Source organism: Penaeus monodon, chromosome 35 (genome assembly GCF_015228065.2).
Source record: "Penaeus monodon isolate SGIC_2016 chromosome 35, NSTDA_Pmon_1, whole genome shotgun sequence".
NCBI lineage: Eukaryota > Metazoa > Arthropoda > Malacostraca > Decapoda > Penaeidae > Penaeus > Penaeus monodon.
Window position 1 is genome coordinate 3,678,765 of NC_051420.1, and position 9,515 is coordinate 3,688,279.

Sequence of the window (9,515 nt, forward strand, 5' to 3'; positions counted from 1 at the left end):
TGTTGTTATTGTTAAAATTATTATCGTTATTGTTTAATTATTATTATTATTATTATTATTATTATTGTTTATTTTTATTATTATTATTATTATTATTATTATTATTATTATTGTTGTTATTGGTATTGTTGTTATTGCTATTGTTACTATTACTATTACCATTACTGCAGTTATTGTTGTTATATTATTTGTTTAACCTTTATTTTGATATTTATAATTTTCTTTATGCTTGTTGTTATTTATTGTGATATTTTTTCAAAATTTAATTCTCCCTTTTATAATTTTCCAATATTTTATCTACTAGTCAATCAAGTATAGATTAAATAATATTTCTCGGGGTTTAGTTGATTTCATTTTTTTAATTCACTAATACCAGATTTTTTTACTTGTTATGCCTAATCTACAGAAACGAATAGTGAAGGTACAGAGATGTGATTAGTTTCATTTTTTTTTACTATATAGATTTTATTACCTCCCTTTTGTGGTTATTCTAAACAGTACCTGTTTTTTTTTTTTTTTTTTTTTTTTATTTTAATTCTTTGCTCTCTTTTTCTGCTTTTTCTCCTCTTCTTTATCTTCGGTTTCTTTTATCAGTTTTTGTTTTTCTTATTTTTCGTTTCTTTCTTTTTCGTTTCTTTCTTTTTCTCTCTTGACAAGTTACCATTTTTTCCTGCTGTTTTTACTGCTTCTTCTTTTCTTCTTTTCTTTCTTCTTCTTTTTTTATTCTTCTCTTCTTTTGTTGCCTGTCTTCTCTTTCCTCTTCTCTTTTCCTCCTTTGCCCTTTTCTTCTCTTTCCTTCTCTTCTTTTCTCTTCTCTTGATTCTTTGCCAGTCTTCTCTCATCTTTTCTTTCTTTATTTCCTTGCTCTCATTTATCCTTCTCCTGCCTTCTTTCCTCTCTTTTCACTTTGTTCCTCACTTCTATATCTTCTCTTCTCTTCTTTCTTTTTGTTTCTTCTCTTCTCTCCTCATTTCTCTCTTTATCTTGTTTCTTCTCCCTCTTCTCGCCTCTCTTTATTTGCAAAATAAATGTGTACTGTTTTTTAAATAAGCGAGCCTTTTAATATTTTTTTCTCTAAATAGTAGAGCAAATTTTTGTTTGTAGTGAAAGAAAATTAGGGGAATATATAACATAAATACCGTATGATTATTACATATATAAGGGTTGAAATCTCCCCCTGCCTTGAAATCTTGGGCCCCACAGGCCAGAGTAGAAACTTTTTTTTTTTTTCCTGAACTAGTGAAGCTTAGGTAAAGGGGGGCAAAAAAATGCTGTTTTGTATTGTATATACTTATTTATTGGACTTCTATGACGTTTTAGTCCTTTAATAAAATTACTTGAGGCCACGTGAGGCCGTGTGTGACTTCAGAAAACTGTTGTTCTTTGTAGGATTGAAGGTTGAAACCCTTCGGATCTTTTGTTAAAAAGGTTTGATTGGTGCATATGTGGCCGTGTTTTTTTTTTATTCTTTTATTTTTTTTTTATTTTATTCGATTATTGAGTGTTTGCAGTGTGTTGGATATGTATATCTGATTATTCGGTTTATTTGTTTATTTATCTTTTTAATTTGGGGTAAGTACTGCATAGATGTATCTTTGATAATTTTAAAAATTTTTTTAAACTATAAAACTAGTAAATGGTAATTTATCAAGAAGGGTTTAAAAAAAATAAAATCTTGTCTTTAGGTGTTTATCAAAGTTCAATTTTTTTAAAACATGATATTCATTAGTATCAGGACTGAGAGAGGAAAATCAGTAATGTTTTTTTAGTAAATCGTGAATTAAAACAAACAAACAAAAAAAAAAAAAATCAAAAATTAAAAACCTCTGTAAAAGATTTCCCCCCCCGACATTCATATTCACGCATTGCAGATGTTGGGGGTGGGAAAACCGGTATCTATCTATGATGGGACCTTGTCGAACTCAACCAGGAACACACGCTATGCGGGTCCCCGCGTACCTGCTAAAGATTCCTTGATGATTGGGCATGGGAAGCACAGGTGAGAGCCTGTCTCTTTTTTAATGACATTACAATTAATAATCATGCTAAGGGGTTATGGTGGTAAAAGGAGTGGTTAGGATGAATAAGAAATAGATGAGGGTATTGGAAAATAGGTTGGATAGAAAAATGGATTATTTTAATTAAGAAAATGAACTAGAGTGATCAAAGAAGAAAATGGGTAATAAATGGACTTAATATAGTTTTTTTTATACCTATTTAATTAAATTATTTTGTTATCTAGACAGCGTGTTGTAAAGGCATTACATGTTTTAATTACTTAGGGTTACATAGTTAAATTTGGTTTTTTACTATTTATAACTAAAACCCTTTTTATAAACGTGCATTATTTTGTGAAAACTCTCAAGAATATTGTTAAATTTTTATTGCTATTCAAAAATGAAAAAAAAAAAAAAATAATGAAAGCTAGAGAAAAAAGAATAATCGGATTCCCCTTTCCTCGTAAAAGGCGGGGTCCATGCGCATGGTTTTTAGGTCTCTAACCCCCCCCCCCAGGTCTTACCAGTCAACAAAGGACCGGGGACAACGAAGAATGCCTTTAAGGGCCCCATTTTCCCTGATCTCGAGTATTTATGGCCCCAGATGCCCGTCGAAAGGGGAGGCTTTAAATTCTGTCACAGGAAGGTAGTTGAGATATCCAAAAATTTTTCGAAAGATTTTTGGGGTATAATTTTAGAGATAGCTTGCTAGTGTAAGTGTGGAAGAACTGATACGTATTAAAAATTTTAAATAGAAAAAAAGGGAAGATGACAAACAGAAAGAAAGCTAAATAAAAGAAGTTATATTGCTAATTTTTTGTGTGTGTGTTGTGGTGGTAAGTGAGTTTTCTTTTTTATGATTTGAATTTTCAGATTTTGTTATTTTAAAGATTCACACACTTTGCCTTTCTCCCCCTCAACCAAGACTGGGTAATAAATGAACGCACCAAGGCCAAAAAGGTCAAGTGACAACAAAAGGTGGAGCGAGTCAGCAGCGCAGAAGGAACGGGACCAGAGTTAAGCAAAGGGGGATTTGCTGGAAAGTAAAAATGAGGTGTCATCACTCTTGGTTTCCAGATGGGGCACCTTTTTTTCAAAAATTTGGGGTTTGTCTTTAGAAGTTCGTGAATATGAGGTTTAGTTTATTTCAAGATAATAAAATTGGGATGAGGGAAAGGAAATTTTTTTTTATGGGAGACACTTCTGGGATTTTACAGAGAAATTCTCGGGTGTAATTTTGGGGAGAATAAAATAACGTGAAAGAGGAAAAAAGGTATCAAAAACAAATGTGTTTTCCCCCCCAGCCTTTTTCAGAACCCACGAAGCTTGAACCCTTTCCCGGAGATCAGCCCCCTTCCCTAGGCCCCCCGAGTGGGGGCTAGAGCGCCCAGGAGCTCGACCAGCCTTGCACAGAGGAACTTTGAGGATGCCGTCAGTCTATCGACAGCGGCCGTGGTTCTTTGACTCGGCCCCAAGACCGCCTTAAATGAGATGGGGTCAGAAATGGGGATTCTCAAGATTTTTGTGTGTGTGTGTGTGTCGTGTGTGTGTGTGTGTGTGTGTGTTTTGTGTGTTGTTGTGTGTGTGTGTGTGTTTGGTGTGTGGGTGTGTTTGTGTGTGTGTGTGGGTTTTTGTGTGTGGGGTTTTTTGGGTGTTGTGTGTGTGGTGTGTGTGTGTGTGTGTGTGTTTTGTGTGGTGTGTGTGTTTGTGTGTTTTTTGTGTGTGTGTGGGGTTTTTTGGGTGTGTGTGTGTGTGGTGTTTTTTTTTTTTCCCTGTTTTTGTCCTGGATAGACGGATTTTTTTTTTTTTTTTTTTTTTTTTTTCTTTTCCTTCCCTTCCCTTTTTTTTTTTTTATTCTTACATTTTCTACCCCTTTTCTTGGGCAGAATATCAATAAAATGAAATCAGAATTTTGTATGATGATTTTGTTTCAGACGCGCCCTGGAAAGGGTTAGGGCGCAGTCTGGTGGGGTGCTACGGGGGAGCTGCGTGAAACCCCCGAGAAGAGTTTACGGGAGGCCCCGTGGTCGGGGGAAAACCACGCTTTTAGTGTCTAAACAAATAAAGTCAGGTACAGAAAGTCTGATACTTTTTGATAAGGTTTTTTTGATCTAGGTTTATAAAAATGTAGTTTTTATTGAGGAAATTCATAAGAGCTTCGAAAATATGGAGAGGAAGTTTTGACGACTCTCAGGTTTCTCTTTTTCTATGAAACTTTTTTTCCCCCCCCATCGGCAGAGGGGGCGGATACTCCCACATCCTTTTACTATAACCCAATTATTGTACTACCATGATGGCTCTACAATGCTTAGTCCCCAAGGGAAATTTGGTTATTTCCTATTCTCCCCCTTTTTTTCCCCTTTCCTTGTTTCTGGAAATTTTCTTTTATATTATTTCGCTGTCTTAAAATTCCAAGATTTTCATAACCTTTGGATAATCAAATTTCAAAAAGGGGGGTTTAACCCTTTCCCAAGGGGTCATGTAGGGCACATGCCAGGGCGGGCGGGGACCTCTGCCGGGGCACGTACGCACACCCAAGAGTAGCATGGACTGCCATGTTTTATTTTTTTGTTAAAATCACGGCAAAAGATTTTTTTTTCTGCCAGTTAAAGTGTGTTTAAGCTTTTTTAAAACACTTCTCATTTTTACCATGAAACAAAAAAAAAAAATGCAAAAACCCGACAATTTCAACCCCATGTGCCGCACATGTTATTTTTTTCGGACTATAGACCCCAATAATGTCAAATATGGGTCTTATAACAACAAAAAAACCTTCAGTCTCGATTTTTCAGGAAATTTGGCAAGTAAGACTGAAAAATAATGAAAAATTTAAAAAACAAAAAACTTGTATATTACGAAAAAAACGGCATGGGATGCTGGTTTTTGGGGATGGTCGTGCATGCTAGGGCGACGATATAACCCCCGGCCTTTGAATGCACCCGTCAATTAGGGGGGAAAAACAACATCCAATTTTTATGCATTAAAGGGGGGAAAAGGAGGGTCACTAGGCTCGATAGACTCCCTTTGGGGCTATCACAAATGGGGCCATCGGGTTTTTAAGAAAAAGACAAAAAAATTTGGGGGACAACATAGATCTGTAGTGATCGGTTAAAACCCTAATTGACGGGGAGCATTCATATGGCCTGGGCCCGCTGCCGGGGGGTTATATCGCCCCGAGCGCGCGACAAATATCCAAAAACACACCCATGCCCCCTTTTCGTAATACTAGAAAATATGTTGTATTTTCAATTTTTTTATTTTTACATCTTATTTCCAAATTCCTTTTAAATCGAGACTGAAAGGGGATTTTTGTTGTTATAAAAAGACCCATAGTTGATCTTTTATTCGGTCTATACCCGAAAAAATAAGCAGTGTGCGGCATCTTTGGGGTTTAAATTGTTTTTTTTGGGTTGCTTTTTTTTTTGTTTTTTGGGCAGGGTTTAAAAATGGGAATTTTAAAAACCGATTAACACACTTTCACGGGCAAAAAAAAAAATCTTTTGCCTTATTTAACAAAAAAAAACTCTGGCATGTCCAGGCATACTCTATGGATTGCGTACAGCCCCCGGCAGTTTGGTCCCGCCATCCCGGGGGCCATGTACGTAAGCCCCCGTGGCAATGATTTAAAGGAATGCTAGTCTTGTTCATATTCGAAACCAGGTCATGAAAATAATGCAAACTTCTTGAGAACTGAAAAAAGATCATTGTATAACTATAGTATAATTTAATTATTCAGTTTTTTTGCAGTCTAATATAATCGGTGAAAATCCTCATCTCTTCATATTCTAAAGGGGCCCTTTTTCCCCCATGCCCACGGGCCCCTTTGCAAATTTTTCCCTTTGGTCTTTTGGGGCCAAAACTGAAGGCCGGACTCAAGAGGCTGCGTTTGGGAGGGCAAGACGTGCTTTACGTCCGACAGTTTGCTCCAATTTTCTTCCATAATCTGCTGGAAAGGGGAACGCGATTCACCAACCCTTTCCCCAGCCAATTTTAGTTTTGTTTTTCAGGTTGGGGCCACTTGGCTTTTTTTTTTTTTAAAAATATTTTTTTTTGGGGGCCCTTTTTCTTCTTCTTCCCCAAACCCCTTTCCCCATCTTTTCTCATCAATTTTTATCATCACCATCGCATCATCAATCATCATTAATCCCTCTGTCATCCTATCATAAACCATCATCACCATCTTTAAATCATCTATAATCATCATCATAAATCATCATCATCATAAATAATCATCATCATCATAAATTCATCATCATCTCACCCAATCATAAATCATCACACATCATTTTTAAATTTAAGTTGTAGATGCAAAAAGTGATTTGGAAATTTTTTTAATTTTCCCTTTTTTTTTTTTTTTATCCATAAAAGATGCCCTAGTTATTACAAGAACAAAAGGTTTTTTAAAAGAAAAATTACTGTTACCAAAACTAATACAATTCTTTCTGTTCCTCTGACATTCGTCGTGTGGGCTCAAAATAAATGTAAAATTTTTCGCCCCCCTATTTTTCTCACGTCATGTGTTTCAACGCAATCCCCCTCACCCGGTTGCTGAATGTATTATTTTCGTGCTGATTCCCAAAACCCCTGCCGCGGGTTGAGGAGAGAGCATTTTTCGATTATTTTAAAAAATTTTTTGGGGGGGGGGGTTTAAAAATTTTTCTCCACTTACTTTCTGAAATTTTCCCTAACCATTTTTGTTTGCGAAAGATTTTTTGGTTTTCAAATATCTCGTATCTAATTGACCCCCTCCTTCCCCCCTTTGCCAACGTTCCCCCACTTTGGCAACAAGGGTTAGACCCGAAAAGTTTGCATTGCACACCCTCCTGCTGCGTGATGTTTTAGAAGTGGATCCGTGACGGTAGAGATAAGAGGGGGAGGCTGTCAAGTTTAAGGGGGCAGGAAGACCCCTGGAAGAAACCCCCAAGTATGAGAACAAGGACCCCTCATAAAATTTTTCGAGGACAAAGAATGACATTGGGGGTTAAACGCCAACATACAGACCCTTTTGTGACAGGTTTTTTGAGAGTAACAAAAAGGATTTTCAGTATTTTTCCCGGCAAAGTTTGGTCCTTTTTGGGCCTTTTCCCCTTTCCCTTTAGGGTTTTTCCCCGGGAAAGTAAAAATTTTCTGTCTTTTTTTAACATTGGCCCCGTATTTGTCAAAAAATACTCAGGGTTGGGCCCTTTCCTCTTATTTTTTAAAATTTCCCTTTTCTTTTTTTTTAAGTTTCTTAATTTTTTTTTTATTTTTATTTTTTTTATTTTTTTTTTTTCATGATAAATCTCCAAATCTCAAAAAACCCATTTTTTTTAACAGGAAAATTTTTCCTTAAAGTTTTTCATATAAAAAGGGGAAAAAAAAGTGCATTTTTAAGCAAAAAAACCCTTAAAAACACTGAATTTCCCTGCAGTTATATAATTTCCAAATTTTTTTTTTTTTTTCCTTTTTTTAAACCCAATAATTATTTCACAGTTTTAAAAAAAAAACCCGATTTTTTCTTCCTCCACCAATCTCTGTTTGGGGTTGACAAAAAAACAGCATCCTTCAGCCGCGCTTTCCTGGGTACCTTAGGATTTTAACGCCTCTTTTGGCCCCGAAAACGGAACACCTCTTAACGAGTCCCCTTCCGGCGCTCTTTTCTGCCCCGCTCCGCCATTAAAGGGCATCGCGGGAAGACAACCCTTCAAGAATGAAAAACGTAAATTTAGAAAGTATAGATTTTGAATGTTGGGTTAATATTGATGTCCCCATTGTAGGGGTACTGTTACTCTTTTTACTTAAATTTTTTTGAAAATTTTGAGAAAAATTAATTTTCAGTGGTTGGAAGAATTAAAAGTGCTGATACTTAGTTCTTATAGGGAACCCATGGGAAGTATTGTTTGGGAAAAAAAGTAGAAATTTAGTTTTGTTAGGATAAGATGCGTTTTGTTTTTGAGAGGTCGATGGTTTTTTTTAAAAAGGGGACACTAGAACAAGCACTTTTCAAAACGTACATGTCAGTTGTGAATAGGGTTTTTAATGTTTAGGTGTAGAACTGAGTAGTTTGCTTTTTTTTTTACTTCTGTTTGAATTTATAAGGGAAATTAGTTAAATAATATCTTATAGCATATGTGGCCTTTTGATAATATTATTTTAAAAATTTGGCTTTTATTTATTTTTTTTTTTTTTTCCAAATTTTTTTTTTTTGCATTATTTTAAACCGGGAAAATTTAAGGGGATTGTGGGAAAGTGGATGTTTTTAAAGAAGGAAAAACTCTTTAGCTAAAAGATTTTTGGGTGGGAAATTTTTTGAAATTTTTCAAGGGAAGGGGGTTTTTGTTTTCTAAAACTTTTAACTAATATACTTTAAACTTCTGGGAAAAGTTTTAGAAAAGGGGGTTTCTCGGGGTTTAACCCGCGCCTGATTTTGGGGTTTTTAAAAACCTTAGAATATTTGAGCATAGTTATGTATTACATATTTTTTTATGTAAAAAAATTTTAAAAAGGAGATGGGATTTCAAGGAAAAATTTTTTTTTTTTTTTTTTTTTCTCAATATAGATTCTATTTCTCATAAAATTTTACCCTATTCAGCTAAAAAGATATATGCTAATGCAATTTTTTTTTTTCTTTTTTAAAAAAAATTTTTTTTTTTTTTTTTCCTAAAAACCCTTTTTTTTTTTATTTTTTATTATTAATTTATTTTAAATAATAAAATTTATTTTTTTTTTTTTTTAAAAAAAAATTTAATTTCATTTATTTTTTACCACATACCACATCCATTTTTCTTTTTTTTTTTAAAAATAAATTTTTTTGCCCCCCCTTTTCAATCCAAAATCCCCCAAAAAATCCTTTTTATGGCTTTTAAACCTTCCACAAACCAACCCTTTCATCACATCCCTTTCCCGGTTGCATGGGATTTGGGGGTCTAAAACCCCTTACCAATACAAAATATCAAATTATTTTAACCCGGGTTTTTAAGAAATTTTTTTTTTTTTCCTTTCTTGTTTTCTTGTTTTCTTTTTTTTTTTTTCTTTCTTTTTGTCAAAATTTCCTTTTTTTTTTTAAATTTTCTTTTTTTTTTTTCTTTTTTTTCCAAAAAACTTTCCATGCCGGGGGAAAAATCAAAATTTTTTAAAGTATAATAAAATTTTTCTACAAAAATTTGTTAAAAACCTGTGGGTTCAATAAATTTTAAAAAAAAATTTTTTTTTTTATTTTGGACCTTTTTTAATTTTTTAAAAAAAAAAATTTTTTCCACCCTTTTTTCTTTTTAAATTTTAAATTGATTTTTTTTGTGAATAATTTTGGAAATTTTTGTTTTGAAAAGAAAACCCCCAAATTTTTTTTATTTTAAAAAGAGGTTTTTGAATTATAATTGGGCTTTTTTTTTTTTTTTTTTTTTTTTTTTTTTAAAAAATTTTTTTCAAGTTTGTTTTTTCTTTCTTTTAATTTTCCAAAAATTAAAAAATGGGAAAAAAAACCCTAAGAAATATAAAGAAAACCCCAAAAATGGTCTTTTTTGCCCCAAAAAAACCCCA